Source organism: Gorilla gorilla, chromosome 11, assembly GCF_029281585.2.
Source record: "Gorilla gorilla gorilla isolate KB3781 chromosome 11, NHGRI_mGorGor1-v2.1_pri, whole genome shotgun sequence".
NCBI classification, from domain to species: Eukaryota; Metazoa; Chordata; class Mammalia; order Primates; family Hominidae; genus Gorilla; species Gorilla gorilla.
Genome location: NC_073235.2, coordinates 88,854,001 through 88,880,119, shown reverse-complemented (window position 1 = coordinate 88,880,119; position 26,119 = coordinate 88,854,001). Strand labels below are relative to the sequence as shown.

Here is a 26,119-nt window from a genome sequence, read left to right as displayed (position 1 = left end):
GGTGAGAAGGCAAATAATTATGAATTACATGAACACTCAATTCTTAACAACGTAATAATAATTATTTTAAAGTTAGATCATTTCAAATACCCAAGGAGTTTTCACAACCTCAGAAGCAATTAAATGGTTTTCTTTTTACTATCTCAAATTGTTTAATAGAACATATTAAAAATAGAAACCCAAAGTTTTAAAAAGTAACAAAATGTTCTGTTACAAAACTGCACACTATTACTGCAATCTACTAATTGCTAAGGGAGGTTTCTACTTCTCACATACATAGTGAGCTCTGATGGGAGTATGATGTTTGCATTTATTCACAGTTATTACTATAAAAACAGACTCATTTAATTTACATTTGGTTATTTGTAGGTTGTGATACAATTTCCTTTTATATGACAGAAAAACTGCCTTTGTTTTTAATATTTTTTGGTTTTTACTTTTATAGTCTTTCATGTTAGGTATCTTATAGGTAAAATTAAATATATATTTAGAGACTGAGTCTTCTCAAATACTTTATTCTTTTAGAAAATCATTAATTTATAGAATTTAAAAAAGTATGTACAGATGCCATACAGAATCAATCATGAATGGAGAGAAGATTGAAATGTGAGTTTTTATCACCACCGTAAAATGAGTGTAGTTTAGTTTTATATCAATAATTAAGCGTTCTCTTTGTCCTATTAGTTTCAACCACATGATATCTGTAAGATGAAAATAAACTTGATTCTAGTGAGAAACCATAATTATTTATCTCTGAAGGATTTGTACTGTCAATTAGGTTCAGAAGAAAGGAATCAGACTTGGCATCTTAACTCATATATTAAAGAGAGAAGTGACTAGTGTTGTAGCCATAGCTATAGAATAAGATGGAAAAATCATTAAGTGAAACTGTGCAAATAATGTTTTAAATAAAAACATAACATCTAAAATTAGGATAATGTATACATTTATTTGCCTCCTGTTTGAATAAACCTTTTAAAAACACATCCAAGAAAAATTAACCACATATGTAAGTCATGTTTCTAAGTGAAATAATCAAATACATACAATTAATATTTGTTTGCTGCTCAACTATTCACACTTTTTTTTGATTTCTTTTGTGAAGAAATTTTTGCAAAGGCTGAGGGTTTGTTTATTCTTTTTGAAGCACAATGCTCACACAATCCAAGAGATGGCAGCCAATACCTTTTGTAAAACAAATGACTTGTGTTGATACTTCATCATGGCAAATGCAGGTACTTTATTTTAATAACATAATCACTGAAGCAATTATTAAAAGAATGTAAATTGCTGAAATTCTAAATGAAAATCGCTGAAATTCTGAATTGTTAAATTCTAAATTCTAATTTTTGTATGTGTGCTTTAAAGAGATTGCTCAGAGAATTTTACAAGGTAAACTGAATAGATTTCTCTCTCTCCTTTTTTTCCACTGAGTTCAGAGCAGTGGTTTCTGCCAGATTAACCTAGATTTACTTATAGAATAGTAGACTTAAATAATAAATATAATATCGATAATTATTTCAGAATCATCAAAATTAAATACATAAAATACTAATAACATCATTTATTAACAGAATGTTTGCCAGAACTGATGACTGAGTTTTTTTTGGAATATCATAGTTACTTTTTTTGTTAGACTTCTAATTAAAATCAAGTCATTTTTATGACAGATAGGAGGGATTCTTCACAATGTAAGAAAAGCAAAGCAAAGTGAATATTTTATTTCTACATTTGTTTTAAGGATGTATTTAAATTCTGAATATATTACTTTGTGTAATATTAAGCTGCTTTGTTATGGGATTCTACAGGCTAAGGGAAGGCATTAAGGAAAGCCATTGCCTTGTTTTAGGCTATCTAATCAATTACAGTAATGGATCCAGGAACTCAGCTTTCCTAAATTCCAAAATTCAAATACAGAACCCTTTATATTAGTGTGTTAGGTTTGTAATGTTGTACAACAAATTTCCACAAACTTTACTGCTTGAAGAAACAGCCATTTTATTATCCCACACTGCTATAGGTCAGAAGTCTGACCATGGCTTAGCTGAAGGTCCCAGAAAGCTAAATCAAGATGTTTTTTTAGCTGTCTTCTTCTCTGGAGCTCATGTGGTTGTGGCAAGATTTAATTTCTTGTGGTTGTAGTACTGAGGTCCACATTTCCTTGCCGACAGTCATCTAGGGGCTGCTTTCCACTCCTAGAGGCCACCTGCATTCTTTGCCCTGTGGCCCCCTCTATATTCAAAGCCAGCATTAGATAATCTCCCTGACATGGAGTCCTCTGATGCTTTGAATCTCTTTTATCAGGAAGAACCTGTTTCCTTTTTAGGGCTCATGTGATTAGGCCAGACTCTCTGCGATTGTAATCTTTCTACTTTAAGGTCAACTGATTTGGGAGCTTAATTACATCTATAAAATGCTTTCACACTAGCACCTAGATTAGTGTTTGATTGAATGAGAGAAGGTGTTTGTATACACCAGGGACTGGAAATCTTAGAATTCTGCCTACCACAACCAGACTGTAGATTGTAAACACCATTTTACTTAGAAAATACATAGACCTTTTCGCATTGGAGTGGTTAATTCATCATTAGAGAGGGGCTTTATTCATTTTTTGGTGTTAATGCACCACTTATTTTCTAAGTAATTTTATTCATACCAATCGCTCACCAAAGAAAAGAATGACAAAAAATAATCTGGAATGCCCCGTAAAAATAACTTGCAAATACAACTGAGGATTTGAGACCCCTAATCTTGCAGATAACCAACTTTTAAAAGCTTTTTTCTAGTACCACCTCGGAACTACTGGGAATTTATGTCAAAAACAATGTCACCGGAAAATTTCTCCAGTACTTTTATAGTCAGATTTGGGAACAACTGTAATCTTAATATTATCTTATTTTAACTTGTCTGAGGCCCCTATTACCTAGTAGTACAGCCACAGCTAAAACTTTGCTTTCCAGACATTCAGGTCTAATTCTTTTTATATTGCCTACTGTGCCTGGTCTCCTATCAGTGGGAGAAGAGAAGGCAAATCTACATCTCTCCAAAGATTGCTATAAATGGATACTAAAGGGCTGGCAAACTCTCACAACTACCTGTTACTGGTATATTTTAATTGGAGACTTTCTGAACTAGAATTCTGTTTCAGCTATCCATTGCCACAATAATGCTATGAAATAAGCAACCACAAAATAGCATAAAAACACAAAATGACATAAAATATGCACTGATTTTTTGCTTATGAATGTATGCGTAGGCTGGTTGGGTCTACTTAATGCTAGCTGGGCTCACTCATGGGTTTGTGGTCCAATCCTATTTGATTAGCAACTTAAAAAAATTTTAGTTTATTTATTTATTTAGTGATAGGGTCTTACTCCATCGCCCAGGCTGGAGGTGCAGTGGTGCAATCACGATTCACTGCAGCCTCGACTTCCCAGGCTCAGGTGTTTCTTCCACATCAGGCTCCTGAGTAGCTGGGATCACAGATGCATGCCACCAGGCTGACTAACTTTTTTTTTTTTTTTTTGTAGGGACGGGGTTTCTCCATGTTTCCCAGGCTGGTCTCAAACTCCTGGACTCAAGCAATCTGCCCACCTTGCCTCCCAAAATGCTCCTCCAAAAAAGGAGTGTGCCGCCACACCCAGCCTGAGCAACTTTTGTTTTTAAGGTAAGCACCTAAAGATAAACAGTTTGGATTTTCATGAAGGAAGAAAGTGAATACTAGAAATTACAGTCTGATAAATGGATCATGAGCAAAATGTCGAGGGTCCTGTTAACCAAGCCATGCAGAGAAGCATAATTGTCCCAAGATCCATTCATACCAAGTTAGCCTTTCTTATGTCCACCTCCTTACCCCTTGCTATTAGAGGTTGAAAAAGAATATTCCATGCTGCAAAGTGCATGGTGTGGTGTACAAAAAAATCCTGACAAGGTTGAAATTTGTCTCTCCGATATGGAAAAGACAAAAGCAACCTAATAACCATAATGTTTTGATTGCATATAAACATATGACAACAATGATCATCTCCAAGATTAATTCGGATGTAGCCTAATGATCACACGCCCTAATCATAATGTCTTTTCAGAGGAGAACATTTAAAGTAACAACCAATTACTTAATGATATTATTTTTGTCTCATGTTGATATATTTATTCAACAGACCTTTATTAAGTTCACTTCCTGGGAGCCAGACTGTGATGAATGCTGGAGATATAAAAATGAATAGAATCCTGAACTTTGAAGGTTCAATATCTAGGAGTGGTGTTAAAAACCTGAGCAGTTACAGCAATATTATAAGTGTTATCATAATCAAATGAATTATGTTGATAAAATACTTATAATAAATATAATAATAATAAATCTACAAAGGGCAACAGGAATACAGAAGAGGCAATAGTTAATTTTGTCTTGAAAAGTTGGAAATTTTGGAAAAAAATCCAAAAAAAATAGGAAAAAAGGCATGAAACCATGTAGGAACATTTTACTGAGTCTTGGAGCATGAATTGTAAAAAGAAACCTGTAACAGCAGGAAAAGGACCAGCCTGTGAAAAGTCACAGCTTGAGATAGATTTATGTACTCTGGCACTGGCAGATGATTTAGTCCTGCTAGAAAAATGATGTGCATCATGTGAGGCAGAAAGGGTGATGGGAGTTGTGGCTAGAAAGCAGGTACCAACAGTAAGCTTGTTAAAGAGTTGGGCTTACCTAACAGTAAGCTTGTTAAAGAGTTGGGCTGCAGATATAATGATGTTAAGATAGAATTACTGTCTTTGAGGACAAGGTAGTAGGTAGTAGAAGGGCCTTATATACTAAGGATCTTATTTTATCAGAAATAAGGAGCCATTACAGAATTTTAAGTAGAGGAATGACGTAGTTTAATTTCTGTTACAGAAACGTTACTCTGACAGCAGAGAAGAGGTTGAGTTAGAGAAGAAGGTGGGAGGTAGGGAGGATACTAAATTTGTGTAAGTGAGGAGTTGAACTAAAGCAGTGGAAGGTGAATAAAGAAGAGGGAGGGAAGGAGAGGTAAATTGAGTTTGGAAAATCCTCTAGTCTCATTAACTAATTGAAAATGGTAATATAATGGCGAGGAGGGAATCTCAGATAACTACTAGCTTTCTTGCTCAAGTGACTAGTTAGATGATGGTGCTACTAACCACGTAGCTGGTTATGTACTCTACTGTACATAGGGAATCTTATTTTTGGTATAAAATAATAAATTTATTTAGAAGATGGCTGATTTTGAGGTATTTGTGGAATATACAAAAGGAGCTGTTCAATACTGGAAAATACAGACCTGGAACTGAGTATAGACTTGAGTATCATCACCATGTAACTGGTTATTGAAACCTGTAACATTCCATTACTTAGAGGCCTTGCAGAATTGTAAAACAAATCAAAGATAGAATCAAGGTGAGTGTGTCCATTGAACATAGAATATGTCCATTGTTCCATAGAACATTGGTGAAAATGTTCTGAAGCCTAATGTAAATGTTTCAAATATGTATGCTTCATTCAGTATTTATGCTTCCTCTTCTTAATATGGAGCTACCGACTTTAAAGAGTAAAAAAGTTAATTTGAAAAAAATCCAAATAGGAGTAACATATTATTTCTTTCAAGACATATTTTTAACTATAAATTGAAAAGTATACTCTAGGCCAGGTGTGGTGGCTCACGCCTGTAATCCCAACACTTTGGGAGGCTGAGATGGGCAATCACCCGAGGTCAGGAGTTTTCAGAACAGCCTGGCCAACATGGTGAAACTCCGTCTCTACTAAAAATACAAAAATTAGCCAGGTGCAATCTCAGCTACTTAGGAGGCTGAGGCAGAAGAATCGCTTGACCCTGGGAGGTCGAGGTTGTATTGAGCTGAGGTCGTGCCACTGTACTCCAGCCTGGGCGACATAGACTGTGTCTCAAAAAAAGAAAAAAAAGAAAACAAAAAAAAAAAGAAAAGTGAACTGTAAAACAAAAATTGTGGAAAAAATTATTATATTAGTATTTTGTTTAATTTTTTTTTTCTTTTAGAGACAAGGTCTTGGTCTGTCATCTGGGCTCTGATCATAGCTCACTGCAGCCTTGAACTCCTGGGCTCAAGCAATCTTCTGCCTTAGCCTCTTGAGTAGTAAAGACTACAGGCTTGAGCCACCATGCCTGGCTAATTTTATTTTATTTTTGATTAGATAGGATCTCACTATGTTGCCCAGGGTGGTCTTGAACTCCTGGTCTCAAGCCATCCTCCCACCTCAGCCTCCCAAAGTGTTAAGATTTACAGGCACAAGCCACCATAACTGGCAATAACTATTTTTCAGTGGGGTTAACGGTCGTGTCATTGTAGCTTGTGAAGTCTCAATATCTAAGCAGTATTTTACAGAATTTTATAAGGCATAAAAATATTTCCAATAGCACCACTTCAAATTGTTCTTCCACAGTACATTTAGGATTTTATTTAATGAATAACCTGATGTTGATTAGTATAACTGGTGAATACTGCATTTATTTCCTTCTTAAAGATTCCTGTGTCTCTGCAGGCTGGGTTAAATCCCTTTTCTCTAGCTTATATATGACTGGAATATCCTTTTATCACAGCACTTATATTATTAGTTTGAAATGCTGTATTTGCATGTCTATCACCAAACACATCCTTATATGAGTAATGTATAAAACTGAAATTCAATTTCATGAAATAATACTTATATTTGTAATAGGTAATGTATGCAGATATTTTCCATCCCATTCCATTGTCATTCCTTCCTTTCCATCCCATTAGAAACATCGGTGCAACCTAAGATACTGATGTAACAAATTTCTAATTGGTGTCAAGCTGTGGTTTGAAAAAAAAGTCCTAAGGCATGTCTCTCTGATCCTTGTATCTCTGGTGTTTAGCATATAATCTAGTACTGTTTATTGATGACAGACGCGTAGAACTTTTTGAGTACTGCAGATGTAAATTCTAAAACAGGAAAAAAAATGCTGCTTCCACTGTGCTTAGCATAGGATTTTCTAAATTCACATTTTAAGTAGTATTGTGTGCCACAAGCCATAAATTGTGTTAAAAATAAAGAGCTGTAAAGCCTTATTGCATTGCATTATTGTAATCCTACTAATACCAGTATGATTTATCCACGTGCATCCAGGAGTAACATACTGACAGATTCTCAATTAACACAAGCATTTCTGAGCTTCTAGTAGGCAGCTCTCGTGTATTAAAAGCTTTATCACTTTCAACATGGAAGTAGCATACAAGCTAAATAATTAGAGTATGTAAGAAAGAACAAACTTTTATTTAATATTACTTAAACATAAGGAAAACTTGTACATTTAAAATGACTACCCAGATATAAATCAAGACAAAATGATTCTTTTGTAAAAGAAATAAAGTCTTCAAAAAAACCTGAAACAATATTGAATAAATATTTAAAAAGTTAATAAGTATTTGTATTTATAGTGTTTTTATGAAGTTGAATATACAGATAGGTAAATGAATACCATAAAAATTTGTTATGGAACTCATAATACATATATTTACATATATATGTATTTTTTCTAGTAACCTCCCTTCTTCTCTTGCTGTTACAGCTAAATTTAAAAATTTCAACCTATTTCTGTCAAGCTTTGTTCCAATTATACGACTGAGAATGCTTTTGCTTCAATTACCAATGATCTAATCGTTGTCCATTTCAAAGGATACTTTAGAATCTCTCTCTCTCTCTGTTTTTTGTTTTTGTTTTTTTTTTTCCCCCAGATCTGTTCTCTTTGATACTGCGGTCAGTCTTGAAATTTTCTTCTTCCTTGGCTTCTTTTCTATTTTTTTTTTTTTTTACATTTTACTGATAGGTCCTCAATTTTCTCCCCAGGTACTCCCTCACTTGCACCTTCAATTTTTGTGTCTATTCTTGTTTTAAATAGTCTTCATAGGAAATCTTACCTAGTTTCAAATATTGTTGGAACTCAGATTTCTAAATCTGTGACACCAACACAACATCTCTTTTGAAATGCAGATTCATACATCTATCAAACTGCCTCCTAAATATAATTCCCATTAAGTGTATTGAAGTTTCATCAAACTCTACATATCTGAAAAATAGTTATTTCCCTCACCTTGCCCCTCACTCTAATATGAACAAATGTATTTCTTCTATGCTACTTTAATCATTATAGATTTTTCCTCTTTCACCTTTCTCTCATGTAATTATTGACTGAGGTGATTTTTTTTAGATATTAAATATTTCTTGAATATCTCCACATCTTTATTCCTATCCTGCCCATATCAGCTAGTATGGTCAGGAAAACAGAAACCACTTTAGGTAGAAGGTATTTAATACAGGAAATTAGACACAACATGGTTGGAAATCAGAGGCAGGAAACATCAGAAGAAAGTGCTCTGGTATTTAGAGAACCCAGAAATGCAGGAATCATAAAGTTGATGCCAATAATCTCAACCTCCTGCAGGGATGAAGTGAGTTCTAAGAGCTCTGTACTCATTATAGATCTTGGTCCCTCTAAAATACCCCTTGAAGCTTTGTGGGATCAATTCCTATACATTCAGAAGCTATGTCTCTCTGTCTGAGGGCTTTATCTGGCTGTACAGACATGCTGCATGTGGGGCAGGACATGAGTATCAGAAAATGAATGCCCCAGGAGCAACCTTCAACCACTGAGGATCAGAAGTTGGTGAATGAACATGGCACCTCCTTACCCTCAGTGGAACAATTCTGAAGTCTAGTCTATATAATCCCTCCAAGGGTTCCAGCAGGATTGAGCCTCAGTTGACTACAGCTGTAATCCATATGTCGATGTCATTTTATTGGCTTTCTTCCCTTCCTTGTGTCGCTTTTCCACCTCTTCTGCTTCTGGATGAACTCCAAAATAAGCTACCTGCTCTCAAGTCTTGTTCATAGTTTAAGACATGATTTATGCATTGCTTTTGGAGGAGGACAATGCTTCTCTTTCTTTTCAAACTTCCACATTTTATGAGAGTGCATCTTCTTGGCAGAATTTAACTCAGAAAATTTCTTGCAAGAGTGTCTGGCAAATACAGTTTTTAGGCTCTTAATTCTTGTGATAGAGGGAAGTATTTACTTAGAAAGGCAAGGATGACTTTGAATATCTTTGATGACATATTCATGACACCATCAATGTATATTTTAAAACATGCAATATGTATTATATTTATATGGCCCTTGGGATTATATATTATCCCATTGAGTATCAACACACATTATCTAGCAGAGTCCACATCATCCAAATTTGAACTATACACATTTAGGCAATAATAACTATGTCATGCAGCATAATGCAACTATATCTTAAATGTAAAAATATACTCACCATCTCCCCAAAAGGGAGACACAAAGCATTTCTTGTAGGTGCTAATTTCTCTTCTAGCTTACTCACAATGTCACCAGGATATTCTGTAAACTAAATGCTAAATTGAAACAATTCATTTTGTTAGATGTTAATCCTTAAAAAAGCCTACAAGCCTTGCATATTGTCTTTCTAACCCAGTTTTCCATTCTCATTCCACACTGTGCTTTGCCTCTCACTGCCTCCTGCAGCCATGCAGGCTTTCCTTGACTTTATTGTGTTCCCCAAGCTGGCTCTACCCCAGATATTGCACATGCTCTTTCTGATGTTCTAAGTGAATGTAACCTTTTTTTTTTTTTTGAGACAATCTCGCTTTGTCGCCTAGGCTGGAGTGCAGTAGTGCAATCTCAGCTCATTGCAACCTGTGCCTCCTGGGTCCAAGGAATTCTCATGCTTCAGCCTCCCAAGTAACTGGGACTACAGGCATGTGCCACCATGCCAAGCTAATTTTTGTACTTTTAGTGGAGACAGGGTTTCGCCATGTTGGTCAGGCTGGTCTTAGACTCCTGGCCTCAAGTGATTTGCCTGCCTCAGCCTCTCAAAGTGCTGGGATTACAGGCTTGAGACACTGTGCCTGGCCCCATCTTCTTCTTCAGTTAACTTTTACATCTTATCACAAGGACCATTTCCTCAGGAGGCTTCATCTGACCCTGTGATTAAGCCAAAGTCCCTTAATGTGTGTGTTTACATACATATATATGTATGCATACATATACATAAAGCCTCTCTCTCTCTCAGCATATATATATATATATATATATATATAATTTCATAATGTTTCATTTTGTACTTCTTCATGATTGGTTGGTTGATTATTTTTCTTCTCATCATATGTACCTCGATAACATGATCATTTATATTTGTTATATTTTTGCTATTATACCCCCAGCACTGAGTATAGTGTATAGTGTCTAGTACATGTAAGAATCTCAATAAATTTGTTAAATGGATAAACGCAAAGGATATTTTATGAAAAGAATTATAAGGATTACTGACATTTGCATCATAAACTGTATGATGTTATTATTACATATTAACTTATCTTAGAATTATATTTTTCTCAAGATGTGCTTGTTAGTTGTGATTCTCAGTAATTCCAGAAAGGATACTTTTACCATTTTATCATCACTTAGTTGTAGTTTTTAAATTAATACTATTTTTGGGTTTAAATTATAAATCATTGATATTTTAATGTCATTTTATCAATGACTTACCAATTTTCAGTGGTTTACCTAATCCAATAGAATGCAGCAATGCATACGAGCATTAGCAAGAATTTTGATCCATAATACTGCAATAGTTAGACTTAAAAGCACAAATTGATTCTTGTGTAAAATGAATTATTTATAGCTCTCTTGCTGAAGAATGTACATAATGCTCCCAAAATTTGTTTGTAAGTCAAATTTCAGATAAATTAGCTGTGGGTGATTGTCCCAGTTTAATTGGTTTCAGTCAGAATGTTTGAGAACCATTTCATTTAGAGGGTTTAAGTTGTGTCTTATTTATCTTTGTGTTCCCCAGATCTAATAGAAGTCTGGGTGCTTACTAGCTGGATCATATTTCAAAGGCCAGTCCAAGTTTATGGATTGGTACATGTGGTGACTCTAATCTGGCTTAAGTAACACTCTAATTTTCTTCTGAGTCAGCAATCAAGAATACAAAGGTTATATACCACCAGATGGATATACATGAATGAATAAGCTCCTCCATATTTCCATAGTTTCTCATGGAGATGTGCCCTTAGTCTATCACTATTAGGTTAATCAGGCTATAACACATCATAACTTGAAAGAGACACACAGTATATGTTCAGTGAATTCAAACTTTTTATTCACTTATTCTATAATCAGAATCTTTTTATTCCTTATTCTATAATCAGAATGAATTTTCCATACTTTTACTAGTAAACATATGTAATACTGTACATACAATGAGTACATGTAATAGTGTGCATGTATACATTAATAGTATATGTAACAGTTTAGTGTTTATGATTTTAAAGAAGGTATTTCTTATGGATACTAGTCATTAATAAACACTTCATTGGGGAAATAAAATGCATACTTTATTGTTTGTGTGTGTGTGTGTGTGTGTGTGTGTTTTTGTGACAGCATCTTGCTCTGTTGCCAAGGCTCGAGTGCAGTGGCACAACCCTGGCTCACTGCAACCTCCACCTCCTGGGTTCAAGCGATTGTCCTGCCACAGCCTCCCGAGTAGCTGGGACTACAGGCTGGCCTGTAGCCAGGCCGTGCCTGGCTAACTTTTATATTTTTAGTAGAGATGGTGTTTTGCCATGTCGGCCAGGCTGGTCTTGAACTCCTGATCTCAACTGATCAGCCTGTCTTGCCTCCCAAAGTGCTGGGATTACAGGCTTGAGCCACCATGCCTGGCTTTTTTGGTTTTAAGTACATGTCGTTTTGATTAACTGAAATTATACTTTTGATTACATCTTAGTTGATTGAAATTTGATGTGATTGTAAAGTTGTAAATGTTTATACTTCCCTTAAAACTCACAGAAGATATAGTTTGTATGACTGAATAGATTTGGGCATTTTTAATGTAATTTAAATAATTAGATAAAGGGCACATCAGGAACATAAGGATCTACCATAACTTGAGGATGGTACTGGATTGAAAATACAATATTGGTGGGAAAATTTGATAAACCTTAACACAATTTTCTTTGCCAACAGAATGCCATGTGAGTCAAATAAATTTTTTTGTTTTCTATCTATTGTTTTTACATTTATTTTGAATATTCTATATTGCTTATTTCATGGTATATAAAGAAATTGAGCAAGATATTACAAGGTTTATTTTCCCCTTTGGATTAAACTTTAAAGCATAATACTTAAAGTAATAGAAAACTGACATTTGTAGCTGTCTTTTGTGCCCCTGTGTATGTGGTCTGGTCTAGACATGGAGGTCAATATTCTCAGCAACCTTTGATAAACTCTTCATTTTGAAAAATACCCTCTGAAGAAGGTACCAGAGTAGTCATTACACATAGCCATCTGTTTTGAGCCTCTATAATGTATGAAAATATAGGAAAATATTTTTGCAATTTTGGGGTCAAATATTTCTTACACAAGGCACAGAAAGCACAAACCATAAAAGGATAAGATAAATTAGACTTCATAAAAGTTGAAAACTTATGCTCATCAAAGAAACACCATTAAGAAAATAAGTAGGCATTTATATTCTTGAGAAAACATATACCATACATAGATTTTAAAAAGGATTTTATCAGAATATTTAAATCATTTCTAAAACTCAATAATAGCTTTTGTGTTTAAACATATGGTCTTTTTCAAATTATGTTTGAGTATTGTGAGAGACGTATTTGAAGTTGTTTTTTCCCCTCATATGGATATCCAGTTGTTTCAATGCCTTTTGTTGAAATGACTTTCCTTTTGGTGTCTTTGTAAAAAGTGACTATATAATTGTGTGTCTATTTCTGGACTCTTAATTCTATTCCATTGACCTATTTGTCTATCCTTATGCAACATTACTGTGTCTTGGATACTATAACTTTTAGAATAAGTTTTGACATCAGGTAATGTGAATACTCCAATTTTGTTCTTATTTTTCAAGATAATTTTGGCTATTTTGAGTTCTTTGTATTTTCATATAGATTTTACAAAGTGTTTTGTCAGTTTGCACAAAAAGGAAACTGCTGTGCTCTGCTGGGGCTCCACATCTTTGTGCAATGATTTGGAAGGTGCCTCCAGATTGAACCACAGGTGATTGTGGGACTCACCTCATGGCGTACCCTTATGTCACAGGTTACAGTTCTCTGATACCTGTTGTCAAACATCTCACTTTGATGCTTCATATATTTTGTAAAGTTTTATAGTTGTTTCAAGCTGGATAGTTAATCCAGTGCCAGTTATTCAGTCATAGTTGGAAACAGAAATTATACATAGAATTTTACACCCAGAATTCTATACAAAATGTAGGAGAATATTATATAGGAAATATGACTTGTTCTTATGTTTTTCTTCAACAGTTCAGAAATGTAGATTGCAACTATGATAATATAATACTATGTAAACAGAAAGTGCTATTTAACGCAGAAGTTTAAAAACATCAAGTGAATTTTTGGTTGAATAAATGGATATTGTTTTGCATGATCAGAATTTTATTTTTTGTTTATTGACCACTTAGGTTGTCATTTGAACAATTTCTGTTTAATTTTCTTAATTAATTAAAGGTAGACAATTAACTCTTTTGGGAAACTTTAGAAATGAGTGTGGCATTTTGATGAAAAGTCTGTTTTAAATCTGCTTTACGTAAATGCTCTTTTTTTGTGTTTGTGTGTCTTTAGTACCAACTGCAACAGGCCATTATTCAATGGGTCCAACAGTTTGAGGATGTAGTGGATGGCCCAGCTGGATTTCAGTGTGTACTATACCTGTGTAATTATGGGGAAAATATCTCTCACTTGAGACGGAAATTTAATTCCATTATTTGAAGCCATGAGATTAGATATTTCCTATGCATCATTTAAAATCTTCTAATTTCTAAAAAAAGTATGTAGAGTATGCAAGGATTTGCCTTTACTTAAGTATTTATGACTTTATTTTCTTTGTTTTTGTAGAGACAGGGTCTTGCTCTGTTGCTCAGGCTGGAGTGGAGTGACGTGATCATAGCTCACCATAGCCTCCAACTCCTGGGTACAAGGGATACTCCCAGCCTCCCAAGTAGCTAGAACTACAAGTGTGTGCCACCATGCCCAGCTAATTTAAAAATATTTTTGTAGAGATGAGGTCTTGCTATGTTGCCCAGGCAGGTTTGGAACTCCTGGCATCAAGCAATCCTCCCACCTCAGCCTCCTAAAGTGCTGGGATTATACCTTTGAGCCATCACGCCCAGCCTGTGACCTTATTTTTATCAATACACAATATATTTAAAGGTCTTAGACACACACACAAATTTACAAAAACACACAAAGAATTATGAAGAACTGTCAAATGTTAAGTTTATTAAAGTGTGGCAAGTCAATTGATTTGGCTTGAAGTATGATCAAAAGTGTTTTTTGATAGTTTCTAAAGAAATCATAATATTGTCAACTTAGGGAAATAAAGAAACTTAAATATATTAGAATAACTAAACATAAACTACAATTGTTTATTGAGTTACTAAATAATCCAGAACTTCTATGGGCCACAAAAGTATTATTCTGACATTCTAATGGTTATTTTATTCTTTGTTTAGTTTTGGCAGCTAACTATGGACCCACCTGCGTGTCAGTGTTAAGGCATTGACTCTTTCTCTCCCTGACCTAACTCCCATACAGAGTTACGCAATATTGAAAATCTTTTTCTCATTGCGATCGTATACAATTTTGTGCTCCTTTACAGCCAATGGTTCCAGCAAGGGAATGGGAAATATGAGAGCACGAAGATAATGGGTTTAGGAGAAAATTTGAAAGTAAAAAAAATAGGTCCTTTTGACCAAATTAAATAGGACCTCGTGAATTTTAAATTCCCTCAATTTAATGTTGAGGAAATGAATAAAAAAAGAAGAGAAGAGATAGTACATTCTAACTTTCACCTATTTGTTTTTTCATTTACTTAACAAACATTGATTGAGTTTGTACTATGTCTCATTTAGCATGTCAAAGCTCTGGGAATAAAAGATGACTAAAACAGGATTCTTTTCCCTAGGAAGGTCACAGTCTGATAGAGGAGGTAAAAACACATCCAGTCAACTATAACACAATGTAATATATTAAGCTTTTACTCTACCACCATTATATTTAATGTACTGAGAGAAGACAAATGAGTGAACAACTAATTATATTGGGGAAAGTATTTGGGAAGACTCTAGAGAAGATGTAACAATTGTCCTTAATATTAAAAAATGATCTCTCTAAGGAGAGATATGTGGCAAAGATGGTTCAGGTAAAGAATGGAGGGAGCAATGTAAAAGGCGTGAAGTGCAAGGCATGGTTGGAAAAAGGGAAATCATTTGGTATAAACAAATTTAAAGAATATGTTGAAGGAGTCATGGAGGATGAAACTGAAAAGCTAAATTGTGACCAGGTTGCAATAATGTAAAAATGTTTGAATTTTACCTTGTAAGTTACTGACAATCATGAGAGATTTCTAAAAGGGGAGTAACAGGAACAGAGTTATACTTTCATTAATAACTTTAGGGGTAGGATAGGTTAGGGATGATTAATAGTATAGGCAAGATAGTGGAGCAAGAAATGATGGGGAAATGGGTAAGGCATAGGATAGATTTAAAATACAATTTGAAAGTAGTTACCTATTGCTGCAAAAATAATGACCTCTAAATGGCTTAAAATGACAAGAAATCTTTATGTTCTCACACCCTTCCTATGAGGCAGGAATTCAGGAGCAGCTTAGCTGGTTGGTCCTGGCTTTAGTTTCTTCATGTGGTTGCTGTTACATGTCAACCAAGCTGCAGTCATTTAACAGCTTGACTGGGGCTAGAGGATTCTCTTTTAAGATGGCTCAATCATATAGCAGAAAAGTTGGTGCTGGAAATTGGCAAGAGGCTTAGGTTCTTTGCTCCAAGGACCTCTCCATAGGGCTATTGGAGTTTCCCCCAAATGCATAATGAGCAGCTTCTCTCAAAGTGAGTAATGCAGGAGAAAGAAGGCTTTCGTGACTTGGCCTCGGACATCGCACTCTGTGATTTCTACAATATTCTATTGGTATCACAATTCAGTTCTACCTAGTGTTGTAGGGAAGAACACAGGGGTGTGAATTCCAGTGCTGAGGTTCACTGGGAGCAGTCGTGGGGCTTGGCTCCCACAACTTTATCCTGAACATGTCAATCTGTCTCTTTGTGTGAGTCAGTTCTATAGTTTTTTCATAAAGGCAGGAATTGCTACTCACAATAGCAACTACTCTTATTGCACTGGTCTATTCATGAATGCATAATAAATGCCTCTGTAACTTCTAGCAAGTGAGAAAGGTGCAGTGAATTTAGCTATTGTCTGGACTTCAGGCAGCAGGGAGAATGGGATTGGCCGCTGTCATTGTCACAAAGCTTGTTAGCCCTAGACAACAGAGTAAGTGGGAGAGAGATTCATTTTAAGCAACATCCAAGTAACGAGAGTATCTATAGGGGAAAATACATGCTACTTTGATCTTTTGCTGAGATATCTTTCCCTTCTGTCTCTGGGCTAGGAACCTAGATTGGTGCAAAGGTCAGTTTCTTGTGGCAAAGGACAGGATGAAGGTGTCATTCTAGGCTTTTAGAATGTGTATGTGTTTATGCATGCGCTTGAAGTATTTTAAACACTCTTCTTATGTGTTTTAAGTATTTAAAATCCAGGAAACAAGTGATATAGTGCTCACTCTTTACTCTTGCTCTCCTAACATGCATATTTTATCTATTTAAAGCTATTTGGAGATCATTTTCCACTCCTGCATTTAAGAGATGTATGTTTATATATGTACTTTCTCTTTCCATGCCCTTAAATTCTCATTTAGGAATACCTCTTGGATACTCAGCCATTCTTACAGAGAAAATAGTGAGACAGATTTTTAAAAATATTTATTTTCAAATGTGAAATAGAACCTATTATATGAGTCCATTTTCACACTGTTATGAAGAAATACCTGAGACTGGGTAATTTATAAAGAAAAGAGTTTTAATTGACTCACAGTTCTGCATGGCTGGAGAGTCCTCAGGAAACTTAGAATCATGGTGGAAGGCACCTCTTCACAGGGTAGCAGGAGAGAAAATGAGTGCCTACGGAAGGGGAGAGCCCTTTATAAAACCTTCAGATCTCGTGAGAACTCACTCACTATCACGAGAACAGCATTGGGGGAAATCTGCCCCCATTAATCAATTACGTCCCACCAGGTCCCTCCCACAACACATAGGGATTATGGGATTGCAATTCAAGAGAAGATTTGGGTTGGGACACAAAGCCAAACCATATCACATGTTCTAGAGACATCTCTTAACTGTTACACAAAAACCTAACTGAATAATTGAGGTCATGCCATCCTGCAATAAAAATGTTAATAGGCTTTTAAACACATTGAAATGTGCATTGTCCAGATGCTTTCAGGCATAATTGCAATGACATTGGGATCTTATTCTGAGTTGGCAATGTGCTGCAATTATTTTTTTAAGTCAGCAGCATTTAATTGATTTGAGGATTATTCCTGTGTTTGATATTTGGATGAGATTGACAAATACCCATTTTTCTAGAATAACGTTTTAATGCAAATTTTTTATGACAGAGTGTCTGTGATGCCAAATGTTGCTCTTATTTTCCACAAGAGAGCATAATTATGATTTTACATCACTAAAATTATTTCACATTTTTGATTAAAGTTGGCTTGCTTTCTGTCAATGCAGTTGAAAAATGAAGTTTATTGATATATTGTAAAAGTATTTCACTGGTTAGTGTTTCTACACAGAAATTATCAAATAAAACAATGCCAGTGAAGACTATTTTGGGCAATAAAGTTTAGAATATATGTATGTACCTTTTTCCTTTTTTTTTTTTCATCTAAAATACAAACTTACAAAATGCATTGTAAGTTTTTTTTTTTCTTTTTTAACTTCTTTTTTTTTTTTTATTATACTTTAAGTTTTAGGGTACATGTGCACATTGTGCAGGTTAGTTACATATGTATACATGTGCCATGCTGGTGCGCTGCACCCACTAACTCGTCATCTAGCATTAGGTATATCTCCCAGTGCTATCCGTCCCCCCTCCCCCCACCCCACCTCAGTCCCCAGAGTGTGATATTCCCCTTTGTGTGTCCATGTGATCTCATTGTTCAGTTCCCACCTATGAGTGAGAATATGCGGTGTTTGGTATTTTGTTCTTGCGATAGTTTACTAAGAATGATGATTTCCAATTTCATCCATGTCCCTACAAAGGACATGTACCTTTTTCAAACAACATGAATGTCATCATGAAAATTACAACAGTTTATTAAGGATAGCTTTTTAAAGTGATGTTGTAGAAAGAGACTGGATAAGACACAAAAACAATGAGAAAAACACTTTCAGTCCTAAATTCATTATTTGTTAGTGTGGTTTTTAAGTAAGTCATTTTATATCTTTACTTTCAGTTCTATCCTGTGTGTCTTGAGATTAATAAATGTACTTTATAATCTTATTGTGAGGATTAAATGAGCTAATATATGAAATAATTTTAGTATACAGCCTAGAAATATTAGCATGTGATAAATATTTATTTCTGTTTCTAAATTTTCTTCATTCTTGCCTTCTAGTTGAAAAGTATATTAGATAATGGGTAAATCTAAGAAAACATGTTGCAACAAGAAAAAAATTTTGTGTAATTGTGTGTGCTCAGTTATTTCAGCTGAGGAACTAATTTTGCTAGTAGAGGTAATTTGCTTAGGACTAAACAAAAGTTTATCCTGTGAGCTATTTTGAACAATTTTATTATAAGAATTATTTATTTTATGGAAGAATCTTATATAAAATATTTAAAGTAGGATCCACATGGCGGCCAACAAGATTATAATGATAATATTAATAATAAATCTGAATTCCTTTATATGAGATGAGATTGGCAATTGTCTTCAGCTCCCAACATTTCCTATTGTCTTAGTGGCCAGCTTTTCTCCTTTGTATTACCTTAATGGTTCATGTAAATATTTGTTGTTTGTGATTTCAAGCATCAGAATAAGCTTCCATCCTAAGGATTTATCTTTGGCAAGATAATTTCCTTTTCCTAAGTGGAAATTGCCTGCTAGAGAGTCAGCAATAGTAACACAAATTCATATACCTGTCTTCATCTACTATTTTCAAAAGCCCAAAGAAACAGCAACAACAACAAAAACAATACCTGATTATACCAAAACAGAAAAGAGCAAAACAAATCAACTTTGACCTAAATAGAGAAAAATAATCCTCCCTCTTTTTTAGCTTCAGAATGATAGCATGCTTCCTAAAGCCCTACCATAAATAGCATTATTTTCAACGTGGCCAATTTTCTAATATACCAATACTCATGTAAAACAGGGATCTTAGAAATCAGCAGTTTCAGTTCCAGGTCTTCTGAAAGCTCATAGAATTCTTCTGAATTTTTACTGACAGCTTTGGGGATTGTACTTTTGATGGTAGGGCCAGCTTTTCTTACAAATTTTTCCTTTCCTTCAATTTGAAAATAATATTTACTACAAATGCTTTCGTTTCTTATTATAATTGCCATCATACAGTTAATGAAAACTAAATTTTATTATTATAACACCTAACTATGAACCTAAAGTTCAGATTGTCTTGGTTTGTTTTTTTGCAAAAGTGGTGTTAAGTTCCCTAACAATCTGATCATTGAATTTATACTTACTCTTTACCCAAAGTTAAACATATCTTAATTGGACAGTGTCCTAATAAAATAATGTTAGGTATTATATCCAGTCTCTCAATGCTCATCAGGATTTATTCTCATGCTTATTTTACTATACTTGCTTTTCTATTTTTTTTTTGCCTTTTTAATCTTCTCATGTTTGCCTTCAAATGAGTAAGAAGATGGAGTGTGGGTGATAAAATGAGAGGAGTCCAGGTGTTTCATTAATATGAAGGACATTCCACTACTTAAAAAAAAAAAAGTTTGTGATTTGAGATCAAATGGGGAAGATAAAGTTGAAAAGTGCTGACATGTTATCAAATCATCAGCATTATGAAACAGCAGGTACCGGAGCCGTTCTAGATATTCATTTATGTTGACACTTTAAGGACACAAGGGCGAAAGTGTGGCTGTCAGTTATCTCATTTTGTTACTTTTGTAAAAGATCTGCTCATTCTTTGTGTATAGCTCTGGTATCATTTCAAGTTTTTCCTGGCTCTAAGCATCACGTCATCGCCCTGGCATCCTGTGCCTATCTCTAACTGTACTATTTCCTTTCTTCTCAATTTATGTGACTTTTTTCAAAATACTTCAGTATTTTATCTCATTAAGCATCAACAACATTCATGTATAAACAGGAAATAATTTTGTTCCTTCATTTCATCAAAAGCCATGTGTTGAAGATTTCTTTATTTTCTTTTTATAATACTCCATTATGTGTATATACCATGTTTTGTTTACCCATTCATCTATAAATGAACACTTGGGTTTACTTGTGTTTCTTTTTTTTTTTAATTATACTTCACGTTTTGGGGTACATGTGCACAACATGCAGGTTTGTTACATATGTGTACATGTGCCATGTTGGTGTGCTGCACCCATTAACTCGTCATTTAACATTAGGTATATCTCCTGATGCTATCCCTCCCCCCTTCCCCCACCCCAGATTCCTTTATTTTCTAATGCAGGCACTGGGGTATAAAACCTAATAAAATATGGTACATAGACTGAGGAGAGTGGCCATTTCTCCTGCTGTCCTCTGTCTCCAAAGAAATGGAGGAAGTAAAAACTGAAAAATAACAGACTGATCAGCGCCACTGGCCAGGTCTGTCGGTTAAAGATTAACCCCCACCCTAACCACTTGTGCTATGTATAGATCACAGACAATGGTATGGAGAAATACTTGCCTTGCTCACCACCCCCACCTAGTCATGCACCCCATGCTTGCTCAATCTATCACGACCCTGTCACATGGACCCCTTAGAGCTGTAAGCCCTTAAAAGGGCCAGGAACTCTTTCTTCGGGGAGCTTGGTTCTTGAGACGCAAGTCTGCTGACACTCCTGTCCGAATAAAGCCTCTTCCTTCTTTAACCCATTGTCTGAGGGGTTTTGCCTGCAGCTTGTCCTGCTACAAGACAATTCAATGTGCAAGGTAAAAAGTGCTGATAATGACGAGTAAAGTGATACAGGTTACAGAAGATGGGCATTCATATCACTTAGGGCAGTGGTGGTTCTCGATCTTGGTCGCACATTGTAATCACCTGGGGAGGTGCTAAAATCTCTATCTCCAGGCGCCACCCAACACCAGTTAAATCTGAATCTCAGAGGGTGGGGCTCAGGACCCAATATTATTTTTAAAGCTTTCTAAGTGATTCCAATGTGAGACCAAGTTTGAGAACCACCAGTCTGGATATTGAAATATGAATTCCCAGGAGAGTTGAGACTTGAGGTTTTCTTTTTAGAAGTATGAAGAAGCAGAGAATGTCATAATAGGAAGAAAGGGTATCTTTTTAAAGAGTCAAAAGACTAAAAAACAACATGACAAATTTAGGCAACTCACAAGTTATTCAGTATGGCAAAAGGAAAGATAGTGAATAGAATGTGTAAGGTTTGAGGGAAGGGTAGCCAAAAAACTAATCTTCAAGGACTTTGACCTATTTATTTCCAATATAAATGATTGTCATAGCAACAAGGTGGGCACAGGAAAAAGGAAGTGAGTTTAGTGTAGTGAGAAAGGAATAGAAAAAGAGACATGGAACAGTAGAAGTGGCTGGCTGTGAGGAAGAAATGTAAAACCAGAGTGGATAGGCTAGCACCCCATGGAAGGAGCCAGAAGCTGAAATGATCAAAGGCAGAAGGATGGGTTGGGGAATGGGGTAAGACAATTTTTGATTGAGGTAGGTCAGGTTTGATATTCAGTATTGAAACTAGACTTAGAATGAGTGTTTCATTTTGTGAATCTCATGGTGTGGATTGTGGGGCTGGAAAATAGGGTAGAAGGAACTAGATAAGAAGGTGCATATCCTCTGTTACCTGGCTGGAGGGATCTGCGCTCAGTTTTCAGGCATGGAGAATCACCTGGGCTGAGGAGTAGATAGTGAGGTTGCTACTTATTGCTTACTTTAATACTCAGGGATTGAAATCCATGTTTCCATATCTCTTCATGCTCTCTACTCTCCATTTCCCCCACATCTCATGTACATCAGTCTGAATATGGAGAGGAACCATACACCTATTTCTAAATCCAATTTGCTATTGGAGAAGAAACTCCTACACATGATTGCTTAAACAAGACTTTCTGTGATTCATGGCATGGACACAGCTGAGCATATAGAGAATAGGCTATCATTATTCAAACATGGAGGCATATGGAGATTGATAGTGGTAGATTCTCACTGACCCGTTGACTTCTTTTATAGGATTACATAACGAGAACTATGGTTTGCATTTGGAAAGGGCATCTCTCTTACATGGGATATAGTTTGTAGCCATGCAAAAGAGACTATCAATTATTCATAGAAGGTTGTTGATCATCACACACTCAGGCTGATTTGCATGAATGAATGGGCTGATTTAACTGATTAACCATAGAGAAGTACTGGTAAATACACCAGCAGTCTGTCACCTAGGCTGGAGTACAGTGACATGATCTTGGCTCACTGCAACCTCTGTGTCAGGTTCTAACTGATGTCTGAGGGGAGTCAGTGGGGCAAATGGAGGTAGCTGGAAAACCACTCGAGGAATAGTAGACAGTTTTGACATGGCTATACCCTTTCTCTGGGCGTGAGCAAGCTCTATGTACAGCATCAGCAATGTAGTTATACGTTTTAGAGACAATAGTGGTGCTGAGTCAAGCATGAGCTCATGTGGGTGATCACCTAATGCACCTCATGTGGCATGGTTACATAATGTGTGGGGTTGTGCACCAGTACTCCAAACCTGCTGAGTCATGCTGTGCCAGAAGGCCGCCTCAGTCTACTCCTGACTAAAGCGCAGCCACCTCCCTTACACTCCACCCCCTAGGCTGAGGGCATCCTCTGGGCAGGGGCACATGTCCATAGGGTAGAGCCCTAAATCCATAACCCACAACAACAATACAGAGAGCAACAGCTCACTACTAGGACACCAGATATGCTACTTACGACTATTAGGGCCCATCATTGGCCAGAGCCTAAGGATGCCCACCATCTCTGCAGGGGGTCATCAGTAAGGCTCTCGACTCCATTAATCTCTTGTGAGAAATGTTGCAGGGCTGCTGTCATGTTCTGCCTATTGTCAGCGATAAAGGTACAACATTATATTCCTAAAAGAGAACAGCTGCCTCCTCGGGCAGTAGTTATTATGTCTAAGGCCATTTGGTTTTGCAATGCCACCTTACTGATCTGATCAGTAAGGTGTTAACAGGAGGAGGGCCACTTGGGTGTAATTCAGAGCCTGGGTGGTGTGCTCTGCAAGAGCAGTAACTTGTGCTTATGACACTCACTCCAGAGATAGTCATTGCCAAGGAGTAGAACCACCAGGGGGCTCGTCGAAATTGCAAAAACTGAGAGTGTAGTGCTTCCTGGTTATGTGGGTGTCTGGGCAATGTGGGGAGAACAATGGCAGGTACATAAGGCCACCCCCAGGTACAACGTCTAGTTCAGTCTGCTGATAGGTAAGGCCACCTTGTGTCCCCACAGACCCATAAACCCCCAGGGAGCACAAAGTCCACTGGAGTTGATCTTAGTGGGGCTGCTTGTTCTACCACACCTTTGGTGTGGTGATACGTGTTATTTTTTCACAGGCTGTGATGGGTACCCATCCCACATTGATATTACCCCAGTGTTGCTCTATGCACCATGGTGCCTGGGCCAGGGATACTACATGTTCCCCCACTAGCCAGCCTCACCCATCATAAACACTATGGGTCAGCAAAGGGGGCAGGTGCACCATGGGTTTTGCGGCATCCTTTGTCCAAAGCTTGCTGCATTGTATTCCAGGTGTCAGCCATCAGACCCCAAGTCTCCAGCCGTGTTGAGTTATCTGCAGGCCCTGATTGTGTGTGCCAAGGTAAGCCATCCACAGCAGCTGCTTCTGGAAGGGCAGTGCAGATCCATCTGTTGGAAACATTGGTCACCTCAGCATAAGTGTGGGTCCAGTCCACAATGCAGTTGGATCATGTTAACTTATGGTCAAGATGACACAGCAGGCACAGATACTAACAGAGGTAAATCACGTCTCTCAGGCAAAATACAGGCTAACCTTTCATCCCTGAATAACATGCAACCACCCAGGGTTTTTGCCCTGGGCGATGGTACCACACCTTCTCAGCTTGCCATGGTTCCTTTGAGTCCTGTATCTGCACCAGAGTCACAGGGGGAGCTCATAATAGGCCACACAGACAGTACATATATCCACTGGAGGAGGGTTCCTTCCCTGGCTGTTCCCCTATGAACAGTCAACTGTGGGGGCCTTGTTTTAAACACCCAAGGAGTGACATGCAAGTCATACTGTAAGCCCTCCTCCAGGGAGCTACAATGGCCAACCACCGGCATTGGTGGAGGCGGGGGTGGTGGTTGCAGGGTCCATGGCCACAGCCAGGTTTTCTGTTCTCCTACCTTCAGGGGCATTGGGACAGGCAACAACAGGTTACCATTTGTCCCCCTGCCTGGTCGGAGGAGGTCATCATTGGTACTTAGCTGCAACTGAATGGGGGCAGGGCCAGGCTGCCTTTCCATGCCCGTTCATTCAAGGTTTGGAGCACCGGGTCCAGTCTGGAACTCCAGCCCCACAAAGATAGGGTTGTGACGTGCAAGCATAACCCATTCTTCAAGAGCTCATTATATCACTCAATCATACCCACAGCTTGCAGGTTGTATGGCACACGGAATCCGCACTTTATGTCCATTTGTTGTGCCCATTGTTGTACTGTTGTCCAGTGAAATGTGTTCCCCTATCACTCTCAACGGCCAGAGGGCCAACATACATAGCACATAAATGTTGCGGGGCCTGGATGGTGCTCTGCTGGTTGGCCGCCCTACAAGGGTAGGGGAACAATAGGCCTGTGGCTGTGTCCACAGCTGTTAGTGCACAGGTATACCCTTGTGACTTCGGCAGTGGCCCTATGTAGTATATTTGCCATCTAGTCTAGGGCACTTGCCCTATCATCACTTGTGTAACACTGAGCATCTGCCTCCATTTAGGGTATGCCTGAGCTGGGCATTTCTGACAAGCCTCCCAAATATCTTGTGTGGGCAGGGACAGACCCCAACATTTATTGACCTGTTGCATCAGTTTACCCCTGCCATGTCCAAGTTTCCGGTGTAGTCACAAGGCCACATCTCGTGTAGGTACTGACTCTAACCATCGGACCTTGGCTGAGGCATCTGCCTCATCATTGCCGGGGGTGGCCAAAGGCATACGGCCTGACACATGATAAATAGTTATCTTTATGATGACCCATTTCCCAGAGGTCTTGCCACATGGCTTGGCCCTAAATGGGTTGGTGGCTGACTAGCCACTTCTGTATTTTCCAGGTAGTTAACAACAAGGTTAAGCCTTGATAGACCACCTAGCTATTGGTACAGATTACCATAGGTGTCACCTCCTTGGTGATCACCATCCATACTGGGCCATTCTGGGCCTCCTGGGATACTGATGGACATTTGTGCCCCATTTAGCTCAAATAATAATAACCATTGCATCTGTTGCTCTAAGTTCAACCCATTGGCTACTTTGTCCATACCTGGTTTCAAACCATATGATGTCAGCACTTGGTTGGACTGCACCTTCAAGCAGCAGTAGCACCTCGGCTAGACCCATCTGTGTACCATGCCCTATCAAGAAGGGGGGATGCCCTTCCTTAAATGGTGAAGGCTCAGAGTCTAGATGCGGCTCAGGCCCCATGGTCTTATCTTGCAATAGGACTACAGGTCCCAAGATCTCTTACAACTCTGCTGCTAAGGGACTTGTACTCCACTGCTCCAAGTAGGTGCCCACTTCACCAAAGTGGATGTCTGTGCCGTCCCAGTCCAGGAGGTCATTACCCATGAACACACCCATCCCGATATCAGGTAAGTCATCCGCATGACAACTGCAGCCAATCCTGTCACAATCTCACAAGCCTGAAGGGAGGCATATACAGCTGCTAGCTGTTTCTCTGTCAAGGTAAACT

At 37.3% G+C, this 26,119-nt stretch overlaps 1 long non-coding RNA gene across 3 annotated transcripts in view; it reads left to right on the top strand.

Annotated features, from left to right (window-relative positions):
* Positions 1-26,119, top strand: part of LOC129532138 (uncharacterized) — a 439,616-nt gene that overhangs the window by 23,783 nt on the left and 389,714 nt on the right. For 2 of the 3 annotated variants that reach the window (XR_008677770.2, XR_008677769.2), the window contains exon 2: positions 3,531-3,667. This is a non-coding gene — a long non-coding RNA (uncharacterized lncRNA). Of the gene's footprint in view, positions 1-3,530; positions 3,668-23,945; positions 24,016-26,119 lie in introns of all 3 variants that reach the window. The other variant, XR_010129647.1, reaches the window with a different exon arrangement.